General features: G+C 36.0%; 1 long non-coding RNA gene across 1 annotated transcript; it reads right to left on the reverse strand.

The window, feature by feature from the left end:
* Positions 1-2,066: 2,066 nt before the first annotated feature.
* LOC126721250 (uncharacterized) lies at positions 2,067-4,138 on the reverse strand. The gene is made up of 2 exons (XR_007653877.1): positions 3,980-4,138; positions 2,067-2,275 (listed from the first exon to the last, which is right to left on the reverse strand). It is a non-coding gene; the product is annotated as an uncharacterized LOC126721250 (long non-coding RNA).
* Positions 4,139-19,730: the final 15,592 nt, after the last annotated feature.

A 19,730-nucleotide genomic window follows, 5' to 3' on the forward strand; every position in this document is an offset into this window, starting at 1 on the left:
CCTTATTCGTGAGACACTCGCGAAAATAACAACCTAGCATGACTCTTCAGCTTCTAGACATGTGCTCCTCACGTGGCTCTTTTGTGGGTTAGCTTCTCGTGAGCTTCTCATGAAATCCACTAATTCTTCACCAATTTGATACTAAACCCAATACAATAAAATCACACAAAATACAAGGAATAAAATTAAAGCAATTACAACACTTTTTTTATGGAATAAAGCCAGCATAAAACATAGTTGTAAATCACAACTTTATAGATTTCAATAAATATGAATAACTAAAATATTAAACCGAGTACTCAAGGATAAAATAGTTGTTTACAAAGTGACAATTCATTATGACTTTGTTCACTATGGATATTTCATGGAGGGGTCAAATGATATCTTTAGAGTCGTGGGATATAATTTGTTAATAAGGCCTAGAGTGCAATTATATTTATATAGTTGTCAAGAGTTGATAGATAAGCCCAAGGCCCATTGGAGCTAGAGTCTTATTTGTTCCCTTTGGTCTCATCTCAAGCCACAAACTAAAGCCCAATAGGGCAGGCCCAAAAGGCTAGCCTAATTAGATAATCAATTATATATAAGGTGAGGAACATACATAATTTTTAGAGTATGAAAATGGTGTGTATGTGAGTGTAAGCCACTCTCTTATTCTCCTTTGAACACATACGGTAAACTGATTGAGAGACCACACTTCTTGGGCACCATGTGGAATTGAGATGATAATTAGAGGTATTCTTAAGTCTTGGTTTTGAATTTCACTACATCAAGATATGCTTTCTATTCTTTGTTCTAAAATTCAAGGTTACATGTTATCTCTCATGAATGAAGTAGATCCGTGTTTGTTACTTTCACTGTGTGTTTTATATGAGATACAAAACCAGATTTTCCAACAATTACATGGTTCCTATACGTGCGCATGCATACTCGTGCCCAAAATCCCTAATTTGAGTTTTTTGCTTTCATTTCTTTATTCCTTTTACATAATACACCTATGTATTTATCTTCTTTTATGTTTTTAAACCTCCGTTCCTTTTTTTATTTGTTTGTATTGCCTTTAACATATTAGATTATGGTTTCTTTTTATTTCATGCTTCAATTCCATGAACATGGATTCATATGATCACACATTGATGCCAAAGGTGTTGTGGTGCAATAAGGTAAGTAAGGTAAGTCATGCATTTATATGAAACATGCATTTTTGTGATGAACATGTTGCTTGTTGTGTGGATACTAGGCTTACATGATTAGGTAATATTTGATGATTGATACTTTGATACCATGCCTACTTTTTTGCCATGATTTGTTTTGCTGCCTTGGATGAGATAATGTGAGTTGCCATGCATGACAGATGAATGCTAGGGTTTATGATGTGACTATCATGATAGATGTATGTTAGGGTTGGTTGATGAGCATAAAAGATGAATGTTAGGTCTTGGGATGAAATGCTATGTTGTATGCTAAAATGTATGCTAGCAAGTGTGTGTTAAGATGCAATGTTGAATGTACCTTTAATAGGATTAGGACGTAGGACACAATGAGTGGAAACCGACCCACGAGTTGGGCGGTTTTGGTTGCCTAACACCTTCCCAAGACTGTACCTAAACTCCAAACCCATACTCTGGCAATAAGACTAATCCTTCCACTTAAGGGCGCTATATTCATGGTTCCTAGACCATAAAACTAGGTGGCAACTCCTTCTTGAATTTGCCCCAGTCCACTTAGCCGAGGCATACTCCCTCAAAAAAAAGGGTCGACTGCACATTGTGCCCACAGTGGCGACTTTGCTAGGGATAGAGAGTTTGATTTCAATGTGTTCTATTTCTTAATCATAATAAAGGCTTGTTCAATACTTGTTTTGTCACACCCCAAACCCCAAAGGGTCTGAAGTATGAGAAAGACATCTCAAAGTACCTGTAGATTTTTCCTTTTTGACAATCCAATCCGCAAAAATCATATCAAGTGCCAACATCAAGAATTATCACAATAATTCCATTGAATATACTTTCAAAGTAAGTTAGAACTCTAAACAATAATTACAAAGACCATTGACCACAAAAGAATAGAGGTCTGAATAATTAATTACATATCATCAGCTTGTCCCATCAGTGGGAATAACGTTACAACCACTATAATATACAAAAGAATGAGTCAAGCCTATTCTAAGATGTACACCATCTAATATACCCATTACAAAAGTTCAACCTCCATCAGTAGTTAGTCTAACTACTATTAGCCACCAAAAAGCTGTCTCAAAAAGCTGTTGCCTACTCTGAAAAGGTTATAAAATAATGGGATGAGACAGAGCCCAGTAAGTAGCATATTTAATGGGGGTGGGGGAAATGCAAGTTTCATCTTCAATAAAAATAATATGACAAGAATGATTTAATAATGAAACACAAAGTTTCTCAAAGTAAATATCTTGAAACTATATACTATAATCTGTGAGCACTAACAATATAATTTCCAAAGCCATAAAATCTAACATACGGTAATTTATCACAAATATACCCTATTACTACATAGACTGGTCAAGGGATCCACCCATTCACAATTGGCATGATATTATCCTCTCTGGTATGCAGACTCTTGGACCCATGGACAGCAGCCACACCCATACCCTTAAGGTTTTTCTCTCCCCCTATGGGCAGCAGAGAGAGTGCATCAAATAGGATCTCTCTTGCATGTGGTCTCTTGGCCCCATGGGCAGCAGCCTCACCCACACACAATCAAGGAACCTCTTCCCCCCATGGACAGCAGGGAAGAACGCGTCATCCAAAGTGAAAGGGTACTGACCTAGATTTTGATTCGATTGTCACAAAGACTATGAAAACCAATCGGGTGATCACTGGGAAATCACATATGGCATGGTGTTAAAACCACATAAACTCACAAGTTACATTACTTTGAAACACATAGTTCATATCCAGGTAGTTTCAGAAAACCTTAAATAATCTAACTTCTACAAAGTTTGTAAGGTTTTCAACTTCATTCTTATAAAGAAATTTTCTATGAATTTCCCACATAATAAAACAAGATAAGCATTTTTAAATTCTCTAATATACCATAAAATCCAAGATTTCTTTATCAAAGATTAAATAAAGGATGCTCATTTTTCCTTGTCAACAATTCATGCATTTCCCCAAATGCAATACCAAATATGATGCATTTTCATATATAATAATATATAATATGGTCACAACACTACACTTTTAAGAAAACACATATCCATATATCATTTTCCAAAATATGTTTGACCCAAAAACAATATTTATGAAACATGGTTATTTTCCAAAAATCCCATTAAAAAACTACTTACCTCGCAACCACAAAATTCTAATTCTCCAAGCTACAAGGAGATTAACTAGAACCTAAACAATATAAAGTAAACTTATCACAATAAGTATAGAGCTTGAAATTGCATCTAGCCACAATTTAGGAATTGCCAAATAATCACTTAATTAGGCAAGCCTAGCATTTAACCTTATCAATAATAATATATCCCACTTCCAAAGTTTCTCAAAAAATTGATTCACAAGGCATAAACTCCAATTTATAAAATTAACCCCTTTAATATCATCTCCAACATTATGACTAGCTTCCATAAAATTTACACTACATCAATAAGAGACCCATGAAAGCAAAATCAAAATATCCTCCAAGCCAAAAAATTTAGAACTTCAACCAACTCCAAATAAACACAATGGCTATGGGAAAAAATTAGATTTACCAACCATCACATGTTATAACTCAAAACCCCTAAATTTTCCACCATAAATCAACCTTAGGTAGTCATCATTAGCACAAACCATATACCCACTCATCAAATAATTCCACCAATACAAAACCCATACATACAAACACATAAATATCACTTCTAATGCTCATAAATCACATGGGTATCATCATTAAAGCTTATATAAAAATAACCTCAAGTAAAAGTGTAAAATCCACCAAAAAGATTAGAAATTTTTACCTCAAATAAAAGATGTGAAGGTACTTATGGGTTCACAAGAATTTTTCAGTGATCATGCCGGAAAATAATGGTGAAAAATGGTGGTGGTGGTGGTGTGGAAGTACCGGGTAGAGAGGATATGAGTAGTGAGGAGCGTATGAGAGAAAACAAAAAAAAAAAAAAAAAAATGAAAAGAAGAGAAGAGTGAGCCGGCCAAAGAAGAGATAAAAGGGAGTGGATTGTGTGATGGGTAGTGGAGTTAGGTGGGGGGGGGGGGGGGGGGGCATGTGGGAGCTTAAAACAATCTGATCCTTTCCCCTTTTTTTTTTTTAACTGATGGGACGTTACATGTTTACACACACTTCACTTGGTTCTTTTTTCCCTTTACCTCAGTTGGTGATAAGTGGGAAGATGAATACGCTCCATCTAGGCCAAAGTCTTTCGAAGTTCATCCCACCAACTCACAATGTGTGTCATTACCTCTGATGGGCTTTGAGTATGTTAATGGTTTACCACCAAACAAAGGTCCACTTTAGCCCTCGGTTGGAATAATGGCCCACCTAGTTGTGAGTGACCTACTTATCTATCCTTTTAGCTCTAGGGAACCTACCTACACTTAGAGAGATCTTAGATCCCATCAAAAGAGGATACCCTTTATATCTCTTGTTTGTTCATCCATATATGTTGTGCTCACCTAACTCCAAAGAACAAAAAAAAGATGTAAAATTGAAGGATGACCCAAAAGTAATGGCATACCCTAAAATGTTTGGGATAAAAGAAAAGATGTTCTCACATATAAGAGGTTTATCCTAAAGTCTAAAGGTAATATCTTAACTTGAAAGGTTTATGAGACCATAGCCTAATTGCTATCATAAACCCAAATCAAAAGGCCTTTTGAAAAAGAGGACCTTGGGCTTATGATAACAAGTATGCTATGGACTTAGCATCTAATGTTCTACAAAGTCAAAATGAAATTCCCTAATCTTGGGCCTTTTTGTTGCATGCCTAGACCCAAAATGATGAGAAATTCATGGACTTTGAGGGAAAGGCTACAATGTATTCTAGCTAGAAGGGTACTTCAAAAAAATGATGATAATGAAATAAAGAAAGAAGAGCCCAAAGGTGATGAATACATTTTAGGCCCATATTTGAGACAAAGGATCAAAAATCTCTAAGTGCATTCTAATGAAAGACCACGAGAATTAAATGATAGAATTATTGTAAAATGGATTAAAGCCCAAATGAAACAAGGGGCAAGGTTCATGAGAAGAGGCCCATATATGAGACAAAGGATTGAAAATCTTTAAGTGCATTCTAATGAAAGCCCATGAGAATAAGATGAGAGCATTATTGTAAAATGGACTAAGCCCAAAGGAAACAAGGGGCAAGGTTCATGAGAGGAAAGGGAGTGATTTTGTAATTGGGCCTTCATTAAAATAGACATAATAATTTTCTAAGGACATCTAAAGTTAAAAGGGATCTTTTAATTGGATACAAACTTAATAAAGATGAGACTTCTTTTTAGGCACCACTGCACCACCAAGATCAAGTAAACACGGTCCCACTCCAATTTTGGCACGAGAGAAGCACGGAAGATGCTTGGTCAAGATTGAGGACACACATCAAGAAGAAGTATTTCAAGAAGGGGGATCATCTCAAGTAACAATGGCTACTCCAATTACTGATGAGACTGCACAAAGGATATTCAAGGTAATGGAGGAGCATAGTGATGTTCTCAAGAAGATGGGGAGTTGCCTCACCAAGCTAGAAGAAGCCAAGCTAAATAAGGCCACACATGTAGAGATTTTCAAAGATGAAGAAGTGGAAGGTTGGAGTGAAAGAGATAATGCCGATTATGAAAGGAACAAGCAATTTGAGAAACTCACCGTGAAAATCGTGGCTATGAAAGAAAAGATGGAGAAAATGCAACTAGCCTTTTGCTTGGCCCAAGGGATGGATGATTGCCTCTATAACATGGAAGGCATAAGTTCAAGGACTCCCATCACATTGCTTCCAAAATTCAAGATTTTTTATGCGGAAAAGTTTGATGGAACTAGAGAAGCAAACTTTTCATGCATTTCCTTTCTCACTCATAGGGGGTGCATGAAGATCGTACTATAGCTTGAATCCATGCAAGACTAAGGTGTGGAATGAGCTATTGGAGTTGTTTGTGGATTGAGACGTGCACAATGCGAGCACATCGAGTAGGAAAATAAACTAGATATTGCCAACGTCCTAAGGGTATGGCCCAAGCAAGGTACAAGATAAGGTAAAAATCAGACATTTCCATACTCAAGGAACACGACCCAAGCAAGGTACAAAAAAAATAAATTAGATATTGCCTACATCTACAGGTTATGGTCCAACATGGTACAGGAAAATTAAATCAAACATGATTCTAAAGAAAGCAAACTATAAAATTGGGGTTTTTGTAGAGAAGAACAAAATATTACCAGTGCAAGGAAGAGTTGTTGACCGTGAGAAACAAATAGAGGGAGATCTGTGAAAACTGAAAAGAGGAGAGACCAGAGGAGAGAGATAGTGAGATTATGAGAGGAGAGAAAAAGCAAAGAGAAGGGAGAAAACTGAGAGTTTACTATGAGACTGTGAGACAGAGTAGGCGCCAAAATAAGTTGTTTCCCGCAGCTACAGAGGGTAAAGAAAAAGATAATATTTATAGGAGATGTGATGCATGAGAGAGAGATTGTTTTCCAAAAAAAAATTTTGGAAAACATCTCATAGAAAATAAGCATTGTTTTTATTAGGGTTTTCCATTGACTAAAGATAGTTTTTCGTTGACTTTTTTTTTTTTTTTTTTTTTTGGTGCTACCAAACACTGGAAAATGGGGAAAACTATCTATATAAATAGTTTTCCAGCGAAATAAAGAGAGCGTTAAGACATATTAAACTAGACCACTGTAAGATTTATTATTCTCCTAACGACTGTCAAATTAATAATAAATCTCACGACTTCTATCTGCATGAACTTTAGTAAGGAGTTAGTAAAGTATATATTTATGAAATTGGATTTCATAAATATATGATGAATAACTTAAAGGATTAAACCGGGTACTCAAGAATTAAGATGTAGTAATTTTCAAAGTAGCAGTCTACATTCATAACTTTGTATTATTACGAATATTTTATGAAGGGGTTGCATGTATAATAAAGTCTTGGGATATAATTTATTAATAAGGCCTAGAGTGCAATTATATTTATATAGTGGTATTAAATATATTTAATGGTAACTTTGGACTTGTCAAGAGTTGACAGAAAAGCATAAGGCCCATTGGAGTTAGAGTCTTATTTGTTCTCTTTTGGTCTCATTCCAAGCCACACACTAAAGCCCAATTGGAAAGGCCCAATAGGCTAGCCCAATTAGATAATCAGTTAGATATAAAGGGAGAAACATACATAATTTTATATATGATACATCATTGTGAAATGGTGTATATGTGTGACTGAAGCCACTCAATTATTCTCCCTTAGAAACTAATTGAGAGACCACACTCCTTGGGCATAAAGTGGAATTTGAGTGAAGATTAAAAGTGTTCCCCAGTACTTCTAATATTTTGTTTTGAATTTCACCACACCAAGGTACGTTCTCTTGTTCTTTAATTCTGAAATTTACATAGTGCATGTTATCAATCATGAATGAAGTAGATCCATGTTTGTTGCTTTTACTGTGTGTTTTGTATGGGATACAAAACCAAATTTTCCTACAATTAGTATCAGAGTGGTCTTCAATATCATGCATGTTTAACATGTGATTGAGTTTTTAGAATGAAAGAAAGTAGTTTTCTTGGTGATTTAATTTTCTGCAGTAAAGTTTCTGCATAACTGGTATATCGGTCAAGCATGAGCATTTCGTTTTGCACTGCATGGATATAGTTGCCAGTTGAATTTTATTCGATAACCGTTGCCAATGTCATTAACTTATATGAAACATGATGATATCGGGTTCACTATCAGAATAAATATTCTCTTGGTTTGTTCGAAGTGGCCCATGACTATAAAGTTATGGTGTCGTGTTATGATAGTATTTGTCATAGGAATGAGCACGATGGTACTCTTGTCTCATTGGAATGCATATACCTATAATGCATTTGATAGTCTTTGTTTTAGTAATGAACACGTAAATGTCTATTGCTAATATTAGTGACTGATACGGCCCAATTTAATTTATGCACTCTTGCTATGTTTTCACACAACACATAAATTCTTTGCTACTTTTGATACATGTGCAAGTACAATATGATTTGGCCATCATAAGGGATACATGTGTTAATATATACTTGCTAAACTATCTTAACTTGTTTTTTAAATATAAAATTGGTTAGACTTGTTTTGTATGTGTGTGTATGTTTAAATCTATGAATGCTTTGCATTGTTTTTGTTAAGAGATGTTTTTAAGAGCTTAACATGTTGTTTGGATATATGTTAAGTAGCTTGCTTGGTTGCATTCATCTCTTTATGTTTTTTCTCTCTATGAAAAACTCTTTTTTTTAAAGCTCGACAGCTTCTCGATAGATCCTTGACAGATTCCCTTCTATCGAGCCCCTTGGACTTCTTTTCTCGACAGATCTTATCGTATATTCAATCCATCGAGCTTTCTGGACTTTGTCTTGATAGCTTCTCGATAGCTTCTTGATCCATCGAGAAACTTTCTATTTGGACAATAGATTTTGATAGAATCTTGATCCATCAAGGAACTTTTGCCGTCAACAAATTCTCGATAGCACCTTGACAGATTTTGACAGCTCCTTGATCCATTAAGCTACGATTACTATATATATCTTCAGTGCGAAATTAGATTTCATTTTCACTTCTCTCACTCAATAGAAATTATTTTATATCTCCAAACACTCTCCTCTCATTCTAATCTCCACTCTCTTCAAGATTTCGGCCTATTCAAGCTTCAATCTTGTGGTATGAACTTCAAATCCCTCTTTTCTCATGCATTTCACACATTAGACCTAGGTTTTTGGGTTTATTTTGAAAATTTTTGGGGTTTTTGTAAAATTTTGAGATTTTTGTGAAAGTTTTGGTTTAGGTGTTGTTTATTTGATGCTGTATGATCATGCATTGCATTCCATTAGCATTTTCACAATGCTTCATGCATTTAGATGTGTGTTTGAATATTGGAAATTGTGTGCTACTAGGTTTGGATTGGATTGAACCCATGATGCAATTTTTTTTTAGCACGACACATGTTCATGCATATTTCATGCATACGTACCCTTTCTTTTTTATATATTTGTACTTTCTTGTGATTGTGTTTCCTCTCCCTGTCTCTCTTTCTCTCGGATAGACTATGCATGGCACCCAAGTGCAAATCTACTCTGATCCGATACCCTTTTCGTTCTGGGTCATCTTCTTCTTCTTCTGGTCTTCCCCCTAATCACGATTGGTTTTGTGATGAGAATGCTCATCAGGACTTCTCGGAGAACGTTTCTAAACATGGCGTTCATTCAGAGCGCCATGTGATTCTATTGGACTTTTCCAATACTCCTCTTCTCAATGTCATTCACACTCGAGAATGGGAATCTCTTTGTGAGATACCCTTGAGGTGTCCCACCGTGTTCATACAGGAGTTTTATTCCATCATGCACGGTATCGATACCTTTGTGCCTCAATTTGTCATAACATTCAAAGGTACACGTATCGTAGTCACTTCGGATCTTATATCCGAGATACTACATGTCCCGAGGGTATCACATCTTGATTACCCCAGCTGTCAGTGTTTAAGGACTATGTCCAAAGACATGCTTCTATCTTACTTCTATGAGACACCCTCCATATAGGGTGAGCGTCAAAACACCCCATGCTCGGGTTTTGTAAAAGGTCCGAGATTTTTTAACATAGTGATGACATTTGTTCTTACTCCACTATCTCACTATAACTCCATCATTGAGCCTCGTGCTCGATTTTTGTTATCCCTTTTAGAGGACCTCTTTATAGAATTCCTTTCTCATTTCATTATCTCTATCATAGATGTCTATAAGGATACGACGACCTGTGATGAGCTCATTTTTCCTTCAGCTATCACACGGATCCTTCACCATTTTTCTATCCCTATTCCTGATTCTCCTCTCCACACTATCATGGGCCCCATCAACGTAGTTTTTGTTCGGCAGAGTGAGGCCCAGCTTCGATCGAAGTGGCCGCGAACCAAGACGACGGATCCTCCAACCCTTACCATTCCTTCCACCTTCGCTCCTTCTTCCATGAGTGGTGTGACTCTTGAGGCAGTTATGGCGCAGCTTCAGTGCATGGATTGCCTTGATACTTTCACTACTGAGTTGTATTAGGTGAATACCCATGTCGGTTGTATTGCATAACGACAGGCTCACCTTGGTGGCTTCATCACTTCTCCATCTCCTTTTCTAGAGGCTTCTGAGGATAAGGATGCTGTTGATGGTGATGATGATGATGAGGATGAGGATGCTAGCTCTTCTAGTCATGAGGAGATGGCAACCGCTTAGTGACTTACCCTTTGTCATTCGTGACAAAAAGGGGGAGTAGTTTTGGGATGATGAGAGTAGTCATGTATTTAGGGGGAGAGTTAACATAGGACATTTTTGTTAGGGGGAGTGTCTAATTTTTTGAGGGATGTAGTGAGGATTATATGTACTTTTCTTTTCCTTATCTTTTAGTTACATTATCCTCTTGTACATCGGTTTTATGACCATTTTTTTCAGAACATAGATTGTATTTATTTCTCATTTATTATGATGTATGCTATTTTTCACCTCTCTCCATGTGTTGTTTCTTTTCTATCTTTATACACATGTTTCTTTATGTATGCAATCCTTTATTTCTATTTTCACACTAAGATGCCTTGATGAGTTTTGTTTAAAGTATTTCAGAAAGACAGGTTGTCAAAATCTGTCATGCCATGAACTATCTTCTTGCAAAGTTTTTCAAGAGTTTATGTTAGGATTAGATTTTATTGTCTTTAACAAGTGATTATGAGTTTAGTGATTTAAGACTTCTTTCATACTTCATTTGTTTGTTGTGGTTTTGTCATGGATTGCCAAAGGGGGAGATTGTTAGAACATATGTGGATATTGTTAGAGACATATGTTATGTATATTGGCTAATCCTTTGACAAAACACACTTTACTTGTAATTTGGTAGATCTAGGATGGGTTTATTACTTTAAGGAACAAGAGCTCAAGTTTAGTATTGAAGCCATGCAAATCTGTCCAACAAACAAGTGAAGAAGTGTTATTCATTAAAGCTCGACAGATAGCTCGACAAATCCATATCCTTCGAGGTTTAATACTGATGCTCGACAGAAGCTGTATCTGTCGAGAATTACGAAATTTAGATTTCCAGATCTGATTTCACGCAGATCCATGTGTATTTGTGTAGGGTTTCTTTTCTCACAACCTTAGACATATATAAGGATTATTTTAAGGGCCGTTAAAAGTGATGCAACTCAATGTAAATTGATTGTGCATGCAAATTGTGACCGGAGACAAAATTTGCCCCAGTTCATCATATTCCTTGTAGAAGTTGTTACGTCTTTGCGCTAAGAGTTTTGTAACCAAGGAGCTTCTAAATCTTTATCATTGGATGAACTGAAAAACTGTGCAACCAACATCTTCCGCAAGTTGGTGTGTTAGTCACGTACTTGGATCCGTGCATCAATTAGTTAGTCACGTATTGGGAGTCGTGCATTGAAAGGAGAGATTATCACTACATTACATGTCCAATTGAGTATTGGGGTAAAGGTTCAACTGTAAGTTGGTATTAGGTACTGGGATTCTTTTTACTTGTAACCGCTTGTTTTGATAATAGTGGATTCTCGGGAGTGGTGACCTTGAATTCACTCGGTGGGGTTTTGCCTCGTGGTTTTCCCCATTCATAAACAAATCACCTGTGTTAAATTTATTTTCCATTGCATTTAACTTACTTGGTGATTTGTTTGAGCTATCACACTTATTACATGTAATTGAATCTAATTAATTTCACTTGGCTAAGCTAATTAAATTACCAAATGGGTCAATACATTCTTGGCCTATCACTCTATAGTAAAACTCTCGAACTAAGAAGAAAAATATAATTAGACAAACTTTCACTTTTGAGAGACACCAATAGATGCGTTCTTTCAGTCACGTTACATCCAAACATGCAAAAAAAGGGTAAAAACTACGAAAAATGAGAACATGGAAATACTGCCATGCATGACAAAAATCAAGTACATCAAATACGTAGTCACAGATTCAGGAGGATGTATAGCTATACAATTACAAGCACAAAACAAATTAGTACCATATTGCATAGATCCGAAAATGGGACTCCAAGTACTATAAAATGAACATTACAAAATATATAGCTAGTAGATATATGGAACAAAAACCTCAATCCAAACATTATGCAAACATCTAAATACAAATATCCGAGTGGGTGTGCGTACATACAAACAAAGGTGTATCCACTCATATAATCCAATATATTCACCCAAAGATGGATTAGATCTCAAGATTAAGCATCAGTGTAAACATGTATGAACATTAAGTTTTATACTTGAAAGATATTTAGTAATTCTCATATAACTAATATATTAATTGTAATTTTAATTTTTATGCTTTATTATTTTTTATAAAATAGAATTTGTGACATTATATTTCAAAAATATTTAATTTCTAGGTATCTTTTAAATCAAGATTGCTCATTTTTACATTGTTTTCCCTTTTTGTATTTAATTTAGTTATTAAAATGTTATCATAGTCCAATTTCGATTATGCCTTGATCTAACCTCAAAAACCTTGAACCTCGCACTTTTATGATTCTTTGAATGGTTCAGTTTTTAAAACATTGAATAAAATCTCTTCATCCTCACCAATTGAAAAATGGTCTATCTTTTATCAAACATTTTCACTGGCTTTTCAAGATTTGTTTATGTGGAGAACTTTATAGATACCCCATTTTACAACTGAGTACTCTCTCAAAGGCGATCATAATTTAAAGTCACTCCATCAGTAAGAAAGTCATTTGTACCATTTAATGCGTATGAAATCTATTCAAAATCAATATGAATTCACAATGATCAAAATGATGTGTTGGATAAAGTCTCTTCAACTTTTAATGGTGGTTAAGCATTCATACATATTAGGGCTTAACCCTTTTTTTTTTTTTTTTTTGGTGAGGATGTTAAACCATGTGATTATAATTAATTTATTTTTATTGGTCCTTAATTTGATTTTTAAAATTAAATACTTGTCAAAATCACATTAGTTTTGTGGGGATAAAAGAACAGAGTAGGAGTATTAGGTCGTGGGTCATGCCCAAGGATATAAGGGAGCCCGAGGATGGTCGAACAGTAAAATAAGTATGTGGGTTAATGGGTCAAGGACAAGGACAAATAGCAACAAACAAGTGGTGTCTCCCGAGGAGCCAAACTTCCTCAAGAAGTGCTGTGGAAGGTTGGAACCCGACCACCTAGAGAATACCACGCGAAAGGCAACCATACTTCTGAGGATAAGTTTCAAAGAAAAGAGTCAATAGTAAACTAAGAAATACCTAAGAAGAAGGCTGCTACCATCACATTAAATGTTCTACACCTAACCAACTGGCCGCATTTACGTGGAAATAACGCCTGAATAGTGACATTTAGTCTTACAGCTACATACAAAGTTTCTAGGAAGGAAAAGATGGGACAAGCATCCAGAGAATCACCAACATAATCAACAAGTGGAAGGCTGTGATGAAAAAGAGTAAGACTATATAAGGGGATGGACGCCATGAAAAATGGACCATGTAATCTTTGAGAAAAAGAAAGAACACCTTGTACTTAGAAAAAGCTTGAGTCAATATAAGAACAACTCATCCTCAGACTTGACCAAGGAGTGCCATTCTCACATTGTGGTGTTTTTCTAACTGGTTTAACCCTTTTTAATTAAGACCCATATTTGATTTGCTGAAATGTTCTCTTTTGTAAGATCCACTCTCTAACAAATACATTGTGTTGAGCTGATTGGGCCATCATCAACTGTTCACAAGTTGGAGGTCTAAAAATCCAGTTCGTACAGGTTTCATTTTTATTACAAGAATATGATTAAAGTTATTTGAATAAATTATGTAGATTAATTTTACCTCCTTGTAAAGGATAGAGAGTTTAATATCAAGAGTTAACAATTACATGGAGAACACTCTGATGAGTTTGGTCTTTAAGTGACTAAAGAAGAACGTTTACATTTGTAATTATCCAAAAAAAAAAAAAAAAAAACCTTTAAAAAATGAGTTAAAATTGTGCAAAATTCAAAATTGAGATCCAAAAGTGCCCGCAACACATGTAGTTCGACACTTGGTCCCAGTTTTCCACCAAATTCAAATTTTGGCACCTCTTATCAGCTCGTAGATCCATTCAAACATGCATAAGGGTAAACATTAAGTTCAAAAAACACCTAGAGGGATGGAGAGGAGGAAATTCACTCCCTGATCAATTTACCTCTATAAATACATCATCTCTTCATCAAATGGGAGTTTCCAATGCAAATTTCAAATTAGTGAATTGCTGCAAAAAAAAAATTTAGAGACTTAATAGAGACATTGCTTGCTTTATGCAACGTTAGTCTGTTCAAGTAATCTCTAATCTCCGCAACTCAAATATCTCTTCATCCTTATTCCTCAAACACTATACGTACATCTACGTCTCCAAATTATCGCAATCATTCTCAAATCATCTCAAACATTGTTTGTTACATACATCCACACACAGGGACGGACCTAAGATTTTAAGCTACCAAGGGCCGGAGTTAAAAAAAAAAAAAAAAAAAAAAAAAAAAAAAAAAAAAAAACCATATAGGCATTCATATAGTATTAAAAAATTATAAATAAACAAAATTGTTGTTTCTAAATACATTAAGATGCAATCATCTATAAGAATCACATTGATGTAATTATCAATGAAAATACTGACTTGGAGTGGAGATTTACCGAATTTTATGGAGAACCAGAAACACAAAGAAGATCTGAATCATGGAATTTACTCCGAAGGCTAAATCAGAAATTTCATATCCCATGGTTATGTGCAGGCGATTTTAATGGGTTGCTTAGAAGCGAAGAAAAATTGGGGGGCAATAAAAGAAGTCACAATCAGATGCAACTTTTTCAAGGGACAATGGTTGCATGTAGTTTCTTGGATCTTGGATATTCGGGTTCCAAGTTCACTTGGAGCAAACACTTTGCAAGTGGTTAGTCCATATGGGAAAGGCTTGCTAGGGCTTTTTGTACTAATGATTGGCTTCAATGGTTTACAAGAACATGGGTCTTTCATCTCCACAGCACCACTTCGGATCATGTGCCTATTTGGATTGTACTTGATGGTCTTGAACCACCCCTTATTTCAAAGCCATTTCGGTTTGAAGAAATGTGGCTTTCAAATAAAGGGTGTGGGTGAACGGTGGAGGCAGTTTGGAGAGCTTCATTTCCTTGTGATCCCAAGGTTCAAGTAATGAAGAAAATTGCTAAATATGGGACTGAATTAACTCAGTGGAGTGGTAGGAATTTTAGGAGTGTTCGTAGGGAGCTTGTTGAGAAGAAAAAACTTTTGGTGAAGGCAGAACAGGCAACATTGCAATCTGGTAGCAATTCTTGGGTTAGGGAACTTACAAAGGACATTAATGGGTTGTTGATAAAAGAAAATCAAATGTGGAGGTAGCGAGCAAAAAGTTTCTGGTTGGTTAGGGGTGATAAAAACTCCAAGTTCTTCCATAGCCGTGCAACACAAAGGACCAGGCACAATAGAATTCATGGAATCACCAACTCTTCAGGCCGATGGGTTCAAAATTCAGATGAGGCAACCGATTCATTCATAAAGTTTTACAAAGAGCTCTTTGGATCATCAAACCCGGTGGTTGGTTTTAAGGATTTGGACTCACTGCCTAGCATTGTTAGTGATGAAATGAACTCCAAGCTCTCACAAGAATTCATGGAATGGGAGGAATAGGCTGCCTTGAAGCAAATGGCTCCATTCAAAGCTCTTGGCCCCGACAGTATGCCTTCACTCTTTTACCAAAATTATTGGGAACTTGTTGGTGGTGATGTCACAAAAACTATTTTATCTTACCTCAATTCAGCCTCTTTACCCCACCCTTTGAATCATACTTTCCTGACTTTAATTCCAAAAATCAAAAATCCAATTTCTATCTCTGATTATCGCCCCATTTGTCTTTGTAATTTGCTATATAAGATTTTTTCTAAGGTATTAGCAAATCACCTCAAAAAAATCTTACCAAACATAATTTTCGAGCAACAAAGTGCTTTTACAAAAAACCGTTTGATATCTGATAATATTCTTGTAGCTTTTGAGACATTACATAGCATGAATATTCATAAATCTACAAAATCAAGTTATATGGCAGTGAAATTGGATATGAGCAAGGCATATGACAGGGTGGAGTGGATTTTTTTGGAGAGGGTGATGAGAAAATTGGGGTTTAATGAGAGGTGGATAAATCTCATGATGGTTTGTGTGAAAACTGTATCCTATTCGGTGTTGCTTAATGGTGAACTAAAGGGATTGATCCGATCTACTAGGGGGATTCGTCAAGGTGATCCTCTATCACCATTCCTCTTTCTACGTTGCACGGAAGGCCTCCATAGGCTAATTTCTAAGGCAGAGAGGGAGGGAGCCATTCATGGTTTTGGCTTAAGCAAAAGAAGCCCCAAACTAACCCATTTGCTTTTCACGGATGATAGTTTGTTATTTTGTGGGTCTAATAGAAGTGAATGCCAAAAGGTGTTGGAAATCCTAGCACAATAAATAGGGGGAAAACTGCCATCTTTTTCTCTAAGCCCACCAATGAGGCTATGAAGTTGGAGATTCAGGAAGAATTAGGAGTTCAAGAGATAAAGCAAATTGACAAATACTTGGGCCTGCCATCATTAGTGGGAAAACATAAAAAAGCTAGCTTTGACTACATAAAAGAAAGAATTTGGAGAATCGCAAGGATGGGAACAAAAATTGTTGTCTCAAGCCGGAAGAGAAATCTTGATAAAGATCGTGGTGCAAGCAATCCCAACCTATTCGATGTGTTGCTTTAAACTTCTTCTAGGTCTTTGTCAAGAAATTGAAGGCTTGATTCGAAAGTTTTGGTGGGGCCAAAGGGGTGAGCAAAGGAAGATACACTGGGTGAAATGGGAGGAGATGTGTGAGCCAAAGTCGGAAGGTGGCATGGGTTTTAAGGAATTATCCTTGTTCAATGATGCCTTCTAAGCAAAACAAACTTGAAGACTCTTACATAATAAAAACTCTTTGTTCTATAGGGTTTTTAAATCTAAATTCTTTCCAACTTGTTCTATCGTGGAAGCAAAAGAGGGTCAAGGGGGTTTGTAAGCATGGAGGAGTATCTTAATTGGAAGGGAAGTTATTTGGAAAGGGACAAAGTGGAGGGTGGGATATGGGGAGTCAATCAAACTGTGGGGGGATAGATGGTTACCTTCTCTTAGCTACCCATCATTGCAAGGACCTCTAATAGCTAAGTTACAAGAAGCCACTGTTATCTTATAAACCCAGCTACACGCTCATGGGATTCAACCACCCTGTCTAGAGTGTTCAGCCAAGACGAAGCAAATAAAGTTTAGAAAATCCAACTTAGCCAACAGCCTTGTGACAATGATCTGTTTTGGCCTTATATGCAATCTGGCATTTATTCAGCCAAATCAAGATACTACTTCTTGAAAACTGAAGTCTGAATGTCATCTCCACCAAGGAATCACACTTCAGTGCAAACAAAATCACTGTGAAGAAGGATTCGGCAAATGGCAGTCCCATATAAGGTGAGGAATTTTGTTTGGAGAGCATGTCAAAATGCTATCCCAACAAACTCAAACATGGTTCGTCGTTGTGTTATTGAAGACTCAACTTGTTCCCTTTGATTACAAAGTCTAGAAGATGTATTACACTCCTTGTGGTCATGTCTGGGTCTAACTCAGGTCTAGGAGGATGATCCAAAATGGGCGTTTAGGAGCACCACTAGGTTCCAATCTTTTCCTCAAGTCCTCCTTCATGTGCTGGAATTAGGCTATAGTGGTGACCTTTTCACAATGCTTACCTGGAATATATGGTTTCGGTAGAATAAGGTTAGACTTCTCCACCAGGTTGGCCATTGGATTAGATAGCTCAGCAAGCCTAATAGTCCCTCCAGGAGTTTTAGTCAGCATAGCCAAGGAAGCCCATAGCAGCAACACCAGCTCAGGTACGTTGGAAGCCTCCACTGGTGGACTAGGTGAAAATTAATTTTGATGGAGCAGTGTTTAAGAATGAAGACAGAGCAGGTATTGGCATGGTTGTTAGAGATAGTCAAGGCATGGTCATGGCTTCTTTATCACAAAATATCCCACTCCCACACTCAGTTGTCAACCTGGAAACTTTGGCAGCATGTAGAGCACTTGAATTCTCCCTAGAGCTAGGCTTCGACAAAGCAATTCTTGAGGGAGACTCGATGATTGTCATGGCTGCACTAAGGGATACTTCTCCTTCATTAGCTTCATATGGTTTGTTACTTTAGGATGCCCAATTCATGGCACGTTTATTTACTTGTATTTCTTTCCAACATGTTGGTAGAGTAGGGAATAATGTTGCTCACAACCTAGCTAGACATGCACTTCATGTCATTGGTTTTTAAGTTTGGATGGAGGATGATCCTATCCAAATTTATGCAGCTTATCAGGCGGATTTGCCTGTTACTGAATAAAAAACTTCAAATTCTTCTTTCTCAAAAAAAAAAAAAAAATGTTAATGTTTTTTTTTAATACTAGGCTTGCTAGGATTTTTTTTTTTTTTTTTTAATTTTTTGGAGATTAGAGCATTCACAGTGGTAGTGTTAAAAATTTTAGCTTTTTGCATCTCAAAAAGTTACTTTATCTATTTTACCACCTCACTTTATAATACACCCAATATCAAATTTTCTATTTTTTTGATCTTCATTAGTTCATTTAAAATAATTTAAACAACTCACTAAAATAATAAAGGAAGAGAGAAAATTTGAGTTTTTTTAATTGAACGAAGAGATATAATCTTAATAAAATATTTTATTTTATTTTTAACAACTAGCTATAGTCAACTGGTATTTATACCAGTTTATTGTAATTACAACAAATTTAGCTTCAACTTCTCCAATAACACATAATTTTTTTATTGTTTTTATTAAATTTTTAGGTTGGATAATTGCTATTTAGATTAAACTAGTTAGACTGATTGGGGAGAAGGGGAGTCTAATGTTTTGAAATGGAGCCCAACTACAAAAATAAAATAGACAATAACAAAAAAAATTAAAAAATTTGGATAAGGGGACCCGGGCCCCACCTGGGTCCGTCCCTGTCCACACACACACACCCAACTACCTCAAACAATCAAGTGAAAGATCTGTGGATAGATCCAAAGAGGCAAACACATAAAGGAACTTCATATTGGTAGAGGAAATCCACCATAATATAAGTTGAAAGAGGTCATGCATGTTGGTATAAACCTCAATTGTATATAATTTTCATGGTCGAATTGCATAAAATGCTGATTTTTGATGACATAGATTAGCATAATCATGCATCGAATTATATGACCATGCATTAAGATTTAGGTTATGATTTTATTAAACATCACATGATAAGCACATTTAAATTCAAGCAATGATTAGCTATTAAAGAACTTGAATAAAATTTTAAACTACCCAAGAAATCAATGTTCTTTCTTTAAACAGATTTTTTAGTGCTTGAACCCAAAAAGGGAGGAAAATCAATCACTAACGAGTTTACAACCAAT

Source organism: Quercus robur, chromosome 4, assembly GCF_932294415.1.
Source record: "Quercus robur chromosome 4, dhQueRobu3.1, whole genome shotgun sequence".
In the NCBI taxonomy this organism is placed as follows: domain Eukaryota; kingdom Viridiplantae; phylum Streptophyta; class Magnoliopsida; order Fagales; family Fagaceae; genus Quercus; species Quercus robur.